Genomic DNA, 12,808 nt, shown 5'->3' on the forward strand with positions numbered 1-12,808 from the left:
GAACCAAACAGGTCCAAGATGGCCTTCCACTAGACCTTGAGCCTCAGTATATGCTCATCGTAACACATCAGCAAGCTAAATGACACACCCACAGGTGCTGTAACAGTTCCAAGGCCGACCACAGAGGTCAAAAAGTGGGCAGTGGCACAATTCCTGGAAATCCCCACCCCTTCCTGAAATAGCTGGAATACTCCTCCCACTCATTAGCCTATGAAATTACCCACCTCTATAAAAACTGACAACCCCATACACTGGTGCCTTTCTCACCTTCTGAGATGGCCCACACTCTGTCTGTGGAGTGTGTTTCTCCCAAGGCTGCTCTCGCCTTCTGAGCGGCCCACACTCTCTGTGGAGTGTGTTTCTCTCTAAATAAATCCACTTCTTATGTATCATTTTGTCACTCACTGAATTCTTTCTGTGATGAGACATCAAGAACCTGAGTTTCATTAAGTCCTGAAACCAGGTGTGTGATCTCAGTTGGAAGACTGTGGGTTTAGGCTGGGTTCAAGTCCTGGCATGTGGGTTCAAGTCCCAATCTGAGGTGCACGGTTTCAAAAGGGCCAGGTATATTACAGTGCTGGAGAAGAAACCTCATGGGTGTCTTAAACCCAGCCACTTATTTTTTGGCTCCTATAGGTGAAAGCTAAGTGGCAATAGAACTTTGCTGACACTATGTGAAACTGAGCAGGACCCTGTGGGGCCCTCCTCAGTAGAAATCCTTTTGGATACAAATCCTTTCTGTGTCCCCCATTTCTTTTTTGTAGGAAAGAAGCTTCAGCCTCCTAGACCTTCCCTGTGTACCAACGGGTAGATTCAAACAGTTGCTTATCAGGGAAGAGAAGGAATGCAGACACAAAGGAGAAGCAGTCAGGAAACCATAGTGCAATAATAAAGCAGTGTCCTGGTTCTTCCTCAAGGAATATACATAACAGTATCTTTGCGTTCTTCTGTAGGAACTAAGGCCCCCACCCAGGTGGAGGATGCTAACTTCAGGCTGGGTATGATTCCTGGAGCATCACCCTGTTACCTCACCACCAACCAGTCAGAAGAAAATCTGCACACAGTGGAAGATAAAAGACTCTGACCCCCTCCCCAAATGATTAACTGTGATTAACTTCCCTTTTCTCCCTCTAAGAAACTTTCATGGTCAAGCAGAATCTTGGGAGTTGGTTCTTGGATACAAGTCCTATTTCTCCCCATGTTGCTGGCCTCCTGAATAAAGCAATCTTCGCTTTCCAGTCAACACTTGTCTCTCGAGTATTGGCTTTTGAGTGGCAAACAGCCAAATCTGAGTTAGGTGATATATGTTTCTCTAGTTTCTTGTCGTCACTACTAATTCTGTGCTTTTTTTGTTTGTTTGTTTCAGGATTGCTTATGGCTGATAAGTTATTCCCCAAATTTTGTTAGTCATAATTGTTTCTCTACTTGTCCATCTTAAGACCGTGCAAACCAGGAAGGAGAACAGACTTTTACCTGGATGGGAAACAGCTCTTTGATATCCAAACTAGTAAGTTTTTGTGTTTCTGTTTTTACTCTTGACTTGCAGCTGAAATTGTAGATTTAAAGCTATAAATCTATATCTCTGTGTAATTTAGAAAGGCCTTTACCTCTCTGTGTATGAGTGTGAAACTGTAACTAAGTAAAGGGCTCATGGGCCAGCAGTACAGAAAGCCAAACTCTAGCAGTGGGAATTTGCAGCAAAGTAAGGATTTATTGCAGGGCACCAAGCAAGGGAGTGGGAGACTAGTCTCCACTCCAACTTGGTCTTTGAGTTAGGAGTTTTTTCAAGGGGGAGAACAAAGAGGCTGGGGTTAATCATCTTCTTGTGACATTTCTTAATTGTAGTTTTGGGAATCAGGATGTCTCTGGTTTGTGATTCTCTGGCCAAGTGGTCCATGGCTCAGAGGCCTATTAGCTCATCTTGCCCTAGAGAAACCACCTGAGTTTGTTTAAGTTAATAATAATATCTACAACAGCAATTTTAGTACATTAAATCAACAACATCAGTTTTAGTCATTTGACTCTGGTTGATTAGTGTTGAGTTAGCACAGGATTGAGGTCAGAGAAGAAAGAAAGGAAATAAAGTTTGGGATAGAAAGAAAATCGAAAATTGGGTATGGGAACTCGGCTTTAGGGGGACTCAGTTGCAGAGTGTCTACCTATCTCCAGATGATATTAATAAATTAGATTATAGGGACTTTCCTAGTGGTGCAGTGGTTAAGAATCCGCCTGCCAATGTAGGGGACACGGGTTTGATCCTTGGTCCAGGAAGATCCCACATGCCACGGAGCAACTAAGCCCTTGTGCCACAACTACTGAGCCTGCGCTCTAGAGTCCGCGTGCCACAACTACTGAAGCCTGCATACCTAAAGCCCATGCTCTGCAACAAGAGAAGCCACCACAATGAGAAGCCCACGCACTGCAATGAATAGTAGCCCCTGTTCACCACAACTAGAGAAAGCCCGCACGCAGCAACGAAGACCCAATGCAGCCATAAATAAATAAACAATTTTAAAAATAAATAAATAAATAAGATTATAATGACTTCTAAATTAAAGGAGCTCTGCTCTGATTGGCTTATATAGAGATAACTAAGCACACACATAAATCAGATATTCCTAAAATTCTCTTAAAATAAGGAAACCAAGCATCTAATACTTTAAATGTGCTCAACTAAAAAAATTCTAACAGAATATATGGGGAGGCTCAAGGAAAATAGGGTTCTTCTAACAAGGTACAGATTCTTTGTGGCCTCCATTCCCTGTCTCTGGTGATAAGAATGTCCTTTTCTTCCAGGGGCAAAGAGGGCATCTTTCACATGGGAGTTTTACCTCTTGCTTTCAAGAAGAAAGGGGAGGTCACAGTGCCCTTCTTGCATCTGCTGTTTTACAAGTGCCTTTAGCTCAAAATAATCAGTAGGCCAAATCAGCATATTTTGAGGTGGCATGTTCTGAACCCCTTCAAGACTCATTTAACAATTTTGGTTTTAAGAAATAGCTATCTCTTCTCTGATTTATCAGTGTTAAGTATAATACAAATCTACATTTTGTTCTATTTGTGTTTGTTTTTCCTAAACGTATGGAGGTTTACTGACCAAATGAGCTAACATTACTTCTACATAATGTTAATAAAGAAAAAAAGCAGACCCTGACATCCAGGAGCTGGCCTGGTGCTATCTATTGCTGGGCCTTGGTGTTGCTATGAGCTGTCTTGTTACTCACAGCTAGGTCTTAATGTTCTCCTGTTGGACATGAACTATTTCACAGAACATCAACATCAGACAAGGCCACTCTGTGACCATGGCAGATTAATACAAAAACAAGGTCACTCCAATAATCATGTCTGAACATAGACAAAACAAGAACATTGTCCAAGCCATAAAATACCAAATATTTCTCTAGACCAGCTAGTATGTGACTCATACTGCTTTACCAATTATAGCTCTATGCTTGCATTAGTGTGCCTTCCCTATGAATAAGATGTATTGAGATAATCATAGATTGTCCCCGCTTTCACCTAGAGTAAACCCTCTCTTCCTGTACCTTCTCCAAAATCACCCAACCAAAGCCCTAGTTGTATAAGTCCTTTCTAACATCCTATTACTGAGCCGCCCCACAGTTCCCTATGCTGTATGTTCTCTCCTGCTACAAAACCAAACTTGTTCAACTACAGGAGTGTTCCTGGTGGTCTTTGGCTGAAGGGCATTAACAATATTTAAGATTATGAAATGTAAATTTGTGCTCAACTAAATTGAATCATTATACTGACAACATTTTTATTTCAATAATAATTATATTTTGTAGTATGTATGTTTTATAGTAACCTGAAGTTAATTTTCAAGTTCTTTAACTTAAAACATTGGACTAGGAATTCCCTGACAGTCCAGTGGTTAGGACTCTGTGCTTCCACTACAGGGCGGCATGGGTTCAATCCCTGGTCAGGGAACTAAGAGCCCGCAAGCTGAGTGGCTTGGCCAAAAACAAAAACAAAAACAAAAAACAAAAAAAACCCCAACATTGGACTGATATTAGGTTAATTACTAGATAATCATTGAATACCTAGATAACTTCTAAGTAATGCAGAATACTGTATTGTTGATTATTACTAAGCATTGTTTTAAGTATACATAGTTTTGCTTCTTACTTTTGTTTTTTTTTTTTGCAGTACGCGGGCCTCTCACTGTTGCCTCTCCCATTGCGGAGCACAGGCTCCGGACGCGCAGGCTCAGCGGCCGTGGCTCACAGGCCCAGCCGCTCCGCGGCATGTGGGATCTTCCCGGACCGGGGCACGAACCCGTGTCCCTTGCATCAGCAGGCGGACTCTCAACCACTGCGCCACCAGGGAAGCCCTGCTTCTTACTTTTATGTATTATAGAGAGGCTATAACTTGGGTCATGGTAATAAACATGTTCTCTTTGCCACTTTAAGAAGCTGAAAGAGATGTATGTGGCTGTAGAAAGGTGTAGTATATGTGTTCATGAGCTTTGCTAGTCTGCTAAAGTACTCCTGTACAACAAGCAATTCTCATTTATCCATCTGCCAGTTTTCTCTGTACAACAGAAGTTAGCTGCTTTGGTTAAAGTTAGTCCAACATAAATGGCTGAGACTATTCCAGGAGCAATAGTAATAGAGAAATAAAACTATGTATGTCTTTTTTTTTTCCAAGGGAAAAAAAAAAAAGCTTTTGTCATAAAGCAGAAATCCTCTGGTTTTCTCACCTCCAGATTTCTTAACACTTACATTGGAAATGGAACCAAAGAAAATTTAAAGACCTTTTAATTGATTTATTTAAAGTTAGCAATGATGACTCCATTGATGTTAACATAAATAACATCTTAGTATTATTATGAAACAGCTGTGATCTCATGGATCCAAGAGAGAACCACTGTCCTAAACTTCAATAGAGTGTCAGTTTGTTCCAGAATATTAAAAAGCATAATGATAGGCAAAACTTAAAAGTTAATTTTATTTGCCTGTGCATTTGGCTGTTATAACAAAATACCACAGACTGGGTAGCTTAAAAACAACAGAAATTTATTGCTCACAGCTCTAGAGGCTGGAAAGTCCAAGATCAAGGTGCCAGTATGGTCACTTTCTGGTGATGGCCCTCTTTCTGGTTCACTAGCCGGCACCTTCTCCCTGTGTCCTCACATGGTGGAAGGGGCCAGGGATCTCTGTGGAGTCTCTTTTATAAGGCACTTATCCCATTCTAAGCAACTCCCAGAGTTCCCATCTCTTAATATATTATCATCTTTGGGGGTTAGGTTTTTAACATATGAATTTTTGGAGGGGGGAGTGATCATTTAGACCATAGCACCTCGATTTATACTATCTGAGTTTGAAAAGAAGCTATGAAATTGGTGAGTGCTTTAGTGAAGTTCACTCTGTCTTGAACAGCTTGCTTTTATGAAATTATTCCTCCAAGAGCTCAGTCAGCCACTTTGTGGCAAGCTGAGTACATTCGGCCTCTTCTAGCCACTTGAGCACCTCCTGGAATTCTTTTGATCCATTATAACTATGAATGGTTACATGTAGCAAACCTGGACTGAGAAGGGTATGATTATCAATAGGTTCAGACCCCTCAGACATAAAAGTTTGAGTTGCACTATCAGGTAAGCCACGCAGATCTGCTGGGGTAGTAGCTGAGGGTGAGGGGAATTTAGAATACATAGTGGAAACCATAAGCAAGACGAAAAGACAACCCTCAGAATGGGAGAAAATATTTGCAAACGAAACAACGGACAAAGGATTAATCTCCAAAATATACAAACAGCTCATGGAGCTCAATATCAAAAAAACAAACAATTCAATTAAAAAATAGGCAGAAGACCTAAATAGACATTTCACCAAAGAAGACATACAGATGGCCAAGAGGCATATGAAAAGATGCTCAGCATCACTAATTATTAGAGAAATGCAAATCAAAACTACAATGAGGTATCACCTCACACTGGTCAGAATGGCCATTATCAAAAAATCTAGAAACAATAAATGCTGGAAAGGGTGTGGTGAAAAGGGAACCCTCCTGCACTGGTGGTGGGAATGTAAACTGATACAGCCATTATGGAGAACAGTATGGAGGTTCCTTAAAAAACTAAAAATAGAACTACCATATGATCCAGCAATCCCACTACTGGGCATATACTCTGAGAAAACCATAATTCAAAAAGAGACATGTACCACAATGTCATTGCAGCACTATTTACAGTAGCCAGGACATGGAACCAACCTAAATGTCCATCGACAGATGAATGGATAAAGATGTGGCATATATACAATGGAATATTACTCAGCCATAAAAAGAAGCGAAATTGAGTTATCTGTAGTGAGGTGGATGGACCTAGAGATGGTCATACAGAGTGAAGTAAGTCAGAAAGAGAAAAACAAATACTGTATGCTAACACATATAAATGGGATCTAAAAAAAAAAATGGTACTGATGAACCTAGTGGCAGGGCAGGAATAAAGACATAGACGAAGAGAATGGACTTGAGGACATGGTTAGGAGAGGGGAAAGCTGGGGCAAAGTGAGACTAGCATTGACATATATACACTACTGAATGTAAAATAGCTAGTGGGAAGCAGCAGCATAGCACAGGGAGATCAGTTCGGTGCTTTTCAATGACCTACGGAGGGGGGATAGGGAGGATGCGAGGGAGGCTCAAGAGGGAGGGGATATGGGGACATATGTATGCATATGGCTGATTCACTTTGGTGTACAACAGAAACTAATATAGTATTGTGAAGCAATTATACTACAATAAAGATTTTTTTTTTTTTTAAAAAGAATGCATATGGGCTTCCCTGGTGGCGCAGTGGTTGAGAGTCCGCCTGCCGATGCAGGGGACATGGGTTCGTGCCCTGGTCCGGAATATCCCACATGCCACGGAGTGGCTGGGCCCGTGAGCCATGGCCGCTGGGCCTGCGCGTCTGGAGTCTGTGCTCCGCAACGGGAGAGGCCATAACAGTGAGAGGCCCGCTTACCGCAAAAAAAAAAAAAGAATGCATAGTGGAGGAAGGAGAGGATGAGTACTAAATGAAGCCTTCAGATCAAATGCAGCAATAGATGCTGTAGTTCTTCCAACACACCTCCCTCAGGAAGCAAGTTTCCCCTCAGAAAGAGAGGCCCATGGGCAGCATGGAGGAGGTGCTCCCTGTACAGTACAGAGAAGTAGGTCTGCATGGCACAATAGGTGGACTATGGCAGCTATGAGCTCTCAGGTCTCTGACTCCAGGGACCATAACTGACTGTAGGCCTCTGCTGTTGTGCTTGGAAATTCATCCTTATGTTTGTGCCAAGGCCATGCTTCCCTAGCCAGTGACTGAGCACAGCAAGGATACTAAGGTAGGCCCCTTCCTGGGAGACTTGTTGCTCTTCTTATGGTGACTTCAGCTGGAAGGCTACCTGATGGCCTGGAAAAGTTTTCTTAGAATTGCATGGCTGTCTAAGCATTCCCCCCTTCCTCCCTTCCTCCCTTTATCCCTCCCTCCCTCCCTCCCTCCCTGCCTCCTGTCCTTCCTTTATCCTTCCCTCCCTCCCTCTCTCCTTTCCTTCTTTCCTTCCTTCTTCCCTTCTTTCCTCCCTTCCTTCCTTCCTTCTCTCCTTCACTCAGGGTCAGAGCTGTATTGCAGTCTGACAGATCTCCCAGCCTTCTCTGGCTCCCTACCCATTTTCTCTCTCAAAGACATTTCCCTTAATAAATTCCTTGCACATTTAATCCTATCTTGATGTCTGCTTTTCAGAGGACCCAGGAAATGAACTAACTACCAATCAGCCATCCATTCATCTATTTGTATAGAACCCTGAGTTTATTCTGATTCCCTCAATTTCACTCTATTACCATAGGGTTCATTCTAGCCTTCTTCCTTTCCATATTTGAACTCGTTTCTGACAGTGAGAAATCTAGAAATTATTCACATATGTTTACTAAGTTTCTCTGTCTTAGAATGCACAAAAGGTAGTTTCAGAATTACTAACTTGGGCTTCCCTGGTGGCGCAGTGGTTGAGAGTCTGCCTGCTGATGCAGGGGACACGGGTTCATGCCCCGGTCCGGGAAGATCCCACATGCCGCGGAGCGGCTGGGCCCGTGAGCCATGGTCGCTGAGCCTGCGTGTCTGAAGCCTGTGCTCCTCAATGGGAGAGGCCACAACAGTGAGAGGCCAGCGTACTGCAAAAAACAAAAACAAAAACAGAATTACTAACTTGCTCCATGGCAAAAAGCAAACTAACACACTAGAGTTTAAAACTTGCTTACAGACATTTTGGATTTAACACCAAATGCAAAGGCAATAAGCACAAAAGTAAACAAGTGGGACTACATCAAACTAAAATGCTTCTGCACAGAAAACAAAACCATCAACAAAATGAAAAGGCAACCTATGGAGTAGGAGAAAATATTTGCAAATCATATATCTGATAAGGGGTTAATATTGAAAAAATATAAGGAACTCATCAAACTCAATAGCAAAAAAACAAATAACCCAATTAAAAAATGGGCAAAGGGGCAAACTATTATATATAGAATGGATAAAAAAACAAGGTCCTACTGTACAGCATATGGAACTGTATTCAATATCCTGTGATAAACCATAATGGAAAAGAATACAGAAAAGAATGTATATATATATGTATAACTGTCACTTTGCTGTACAGCAGAAATTAATACAACATTGTAAATCAACCATACTTCAATAAAAGAATGGGCAAAGGTTCTGAATAGATATTTCTCCAAAGAAAACATACAAATGACCAACAGGTACGTGAAAAGGTGCTCAACGTTTTTAATCATCAGAGAAGTGCAAATCAAAACCACAATGAGATATCAACTCATACCTGTTATTTAGTTCATGATTTCAGTTATGGGCTAATTCCATTGCCAAGGAAAGTGCCAGACTGATCCATAGCCTAAACTGGAACCCATATCCAAGATTAGACCTGCTGACCAATCCTATTTCAGTATATGTGCTGCCAAAGCAAGCACTGACCAATCCTAGCATATCAGTTCAGAAACCAGTTTACAATCCAGCCAGAATCCCAGCCAGTACCATCTCAGTATAATGTTGTACCCAGAGTTGTGTCGACACAGATAGACAAACATGTTCTCAGCTAAGAGATCAGTCCAACTCAGAACATAGTTATGTGCCAGTCCACCTTGACATAGAAACCAAACAACTCTTGACTAACCCAGATTAGGGCCAAGGCCTGGTTTCTGATGGCCCAGAACCCAAAATATGCTAGCTCATTCCCACACCCATTCATTCATTAATTTATTCAACAAGCCTTTAGTGCAGGCCTACTAGGCTTCAGGCACTGTGGTAAGTGTTCATGCTTATCTGGGCATGGGAGGATTCCAGAGAGGCTTGCATCAATCACCCTAGTGGTGTAAATGCAGGGTCCAGCTCCTCTTCCTATTGTGGTCAACACTTCCAGACTAGTGTCATCAGATAAATTTTCACAGATTTTTCTCATGACATCATATTCTGCTTAATCCCCTTATGGCAATTTTTAAGAAACGATTTTTTATTTATTTGGTTGCACCAGGTCTTAGTTGTGGCAGGCAGTCTTCTTAGTTGCGGCAGGCAGGCTTCTTTGTTGCGGCTCGCTGGCTTCTTAGTTGTGGCATGAGAACTCTTAGTTGCAGCATGCATGTGGGATCTAGTTCCCTGACCAGGAATCGAACCCGGGCCTCCTGCATTGGGTGCACGGAGTCTTAACCACTGCGCCACCAGGGAAGTCCCCCCCATAACCTTTTGACCTAGTAGATTTCTATACTTGCTTATGACCATTCATTCAACACATTTATTAAATGTCTTTAGATTGCTAGGCCCTGGAGAAACGAAAATACTGCCTTTAAGTAACTCACAGTCTTTAATTCTACCCAAGGAGATTAATAAATTAAAAAAAAACTACTGCAGTTCTAAAATAAAGGTATAAGTTCTTTAATAAAGGTATCTTCAAAATTCTATGACAGCCTAATAGACAAGTTGTTTCTTTTCTTTCTTTCTTTTTTTTTTTGGCCACGCCATGCGGCATGTGGTATCTTAATTCCCTGACCAGGGATTGAACCCGTGATCCCCCTTCATTGGAAGCATGGAGTCTTAACTGCTGCACCACCGCGGAAGTCCCAGAGTTTTTTTTTTTAATGCTAGGAAGGTATAGTTAGAGAAAGTGATTTCTCTACTGTTCTTTGAAAAATGACTAGTTTAGTGAGAGAGAAAAACATTACAAGAAAAGAAGCAGTCTGTGCCAAGGCACGCAGGCAGTAAGGAGAATAGGATGCCCCAAGGACAAATAGTTGGTGATGTTATGGAATGTCTTATTCTTTGGAGACATAATGGTTTATACCACTTAGGGATAATGAGATTTGTTCTAAACTTGACCCATGGATGTTTGACACAAAGGACACTCGACAATATACAAATATATAATAAAACTTATGTCAACATTAGTGAATTTGGGAGGAAAGTATCCTATGAATTAAATTCCATCGATCCAGTTTAATTCCTTGATTAATACATAGACTGCATAATGGAGGCAAAATCCTCTGAGGTCAGAGTGGCAGGATCAGAAAGAATATTATTGGGATTAAAATGGCAAGATATAAACATCCTGCTGCTTCTACTCTTGTCACAATGAATTTTCCAAGGTCTCTATACCTTATGTCATAGATTACCTTCCCCTCCTACAACATTGACTCACCTCTTTGTTATATGGAATTCCCCAAACCAGTGTCACAAACTTAAAAGCCTACAAGTGCTAGGTGGATAATATGAGTAAAGCTGGCTAAGTGGGATTGTAAACTAATAAGTATCTGCCTTGTCCAAAGAGGGAAGCTGTTACTTTGCTCCAGCCAGTTGTTGCCATGTAGGAATACAGGCTAAGGACTGTCAGAACTCCAATATTTTCAAGAGAGAAGCCAGAAATCCTGATTTTTATTATGGTAACTTGTGACTTGGTAACTAGTTGGAAAAAACCCCAACCCTATAAGCAGGTCAAACAACATGTCTATGGGTCTGATTCTACCCCTGGGCACCAGTTGGTTAACTTTTTTAAGTTTTCTATGATATCATACTTAAAGGAATGAAGGACTGTTCCATCTCCTGACATTACTGGATTCCCAAATAAGGACTCAACCTCTTTCTCTTGTGAAGAACTATTTTGTACCACCCTCTAGTAATTGCAGTTTGCCCATTCCTTTAAGCATCAAGTTTTATGCTTAAAACCTCTCTTGTGATAACATGAACTATACCAACAATCTTCCCCTCCATTCTTGAATTTCCCTGGCCAAACCCTACCCTTTATGACCTCATGAATTGCCCTACCACCTTGGAATGACAACCCATGCCTCCATACCATTGCAATCATTTGCCTATTTCTTTGTATCATGCCCCATGATATCATGTATTAACCTCATTCAGGACTGCAACATAGGATGGGAAGTGGGAAGATAAAATCTGTATGGCATCACAAAAGCATGAGGTTGCTTGGGAAACTTCATGATGTCATAAGAAAATTTCTACATTAAAAGGATCATAGGGACTTCCCTGGTGGCGCAGTGGTTAAGAGTCCGCCTGCCAATGCAGGGGACATGGGTTCGAGCCCTGGTTTGGGAGGATCCCACATGCTGCGGAGCAACTAAGCCTGTGTGCCACAACTACTGAGCCTCCGCTCTAGAGCCCGTGAGCCACAACTACTGAGCCCGGGTGCCACAACTACTGAAGCCCGCACGCCTAGAGCCCGTGCTCCGCAACAAGAGAAGCCATGACAATGAGAAGCCCACACACCGCAACAAAGAGCAGCCCCCGCTCACCACAACTAGAGAAAGCCCGCGCGCAGCAACAAAGACCCAACAGAGCCAAAAATAAATAAATAAATAAATAATAAAATAAAATGGGCAAAGGCCTTGAATAAACATCTCTCTAAAAAAAAAAGGATCATAAAAGTTAGAGAAGGATGTGTAAATACTGTGATTTAGATCTCGTTAGAGTGAGTAAAAAGTATAAATTCAGTTTTCCAAGTATTTCAGGCAAACATCTATCATAGTGAAGTTTTATAGGAGATCTCTAAAGAGATTCTGCTTTCTGGATATACTGTTTATTCTTCAGGGGGAGTGAGAGGTTATCTTTTTTTTAACTTCAGAAAGTGAAAATCTAGTGATTGGGAATAAGATTTATATAACTACAGTCATTGCATATTATAAGGTTTTTTGCTGAACAGAAACAAAAATTATGAATGTAGTACACAATATTTATTTGATAACATTCCTTACGGCAGCATGACTGAATTTTTTTCTCACTAAATTCTTGTAATCTATGGAACACATACTTCATACTACTTTGTTTCTAGTTTCTTCTTTTTTTTTTTTTAGGATTCCTAAGTGGGAGTAAAATTATCATTCTTAGGATGCTATAAAACTTTTTGGGTAGAGATAGTCTAATTTTTAAAGTATGGGACTCTTTAAATTATTGTCATTGTAACATGGATCTAGATATTGTTTTTACTGTCTATTGATTTACTCTTATTAATATTTGTCTCCTATGCGATGATCACTAATATCAGCTGGCAGAGGACACAATTTCCATTCTCCTTATAAAGGAAAAAAAGATAAAAACAAGAATCAAATCCCTTTGTCAAAATACTGAGAAAAAACATGCCCAACAACATGAATACCTAAGATAATTAGGTGATTGTCCTTTCATTCACTCATTCATTCAACAAATATGTATTGATTGCCTACTATATGTATCAGACACTGTGCTAGGCTCTGGGTAAATGGTGAAAAACAAATCAAATATGGTCTATACTCTCAT

The 12,808-nt window shown here is 41.0% G+C and overlaps 1 protein-coding gene across 3 annotated transcripts in view; it reads left to right on the forward strand.

Moving 5' to 3' along the window:
• Positions 1–278: 278 nt before the first annotated feature.
• The window catches only part of NUCB2 (nucleobindin 2), a 71,304-nt gene continuing 58,774 nt past the window's right edge, over positions 279–12,808 (forward strand). Inside the window, exons 1-2 of one of the 3 annotated variants that reach the window (XM_024731597.1) lie at positions 279–463; positions 954–1,507. The gene's annotated coding sequence lies outside the window, so the exon portion shown is untranslated. Of the gene's footprint in view, positions 1,508–12,808 lie in introns of all 3 variants that reach the window. The other 2 variants (XM_024731598.1, XM_024731596.1) reach the window with 2 other exon arrangements.

This window comes from Neophocaena asiaeorientalis, unplaced genomic scaffold, assembly GCF_003031525.2.
Source record: "Neophocaena asiaeorientalis asiaeorientalis breed wild unplaced genomic scaffold, Neophocaena_asiaeorientalis_V1.1 scaffold571, whole genome shotgun sequence".
NCBI classification, from domain to species: Eukaryota; Metazoa; Chordata; class Mammalia; order Artiodactyla; family Phocoenidae; genus Neophocaena; species Neophocaena asiaeorientalis.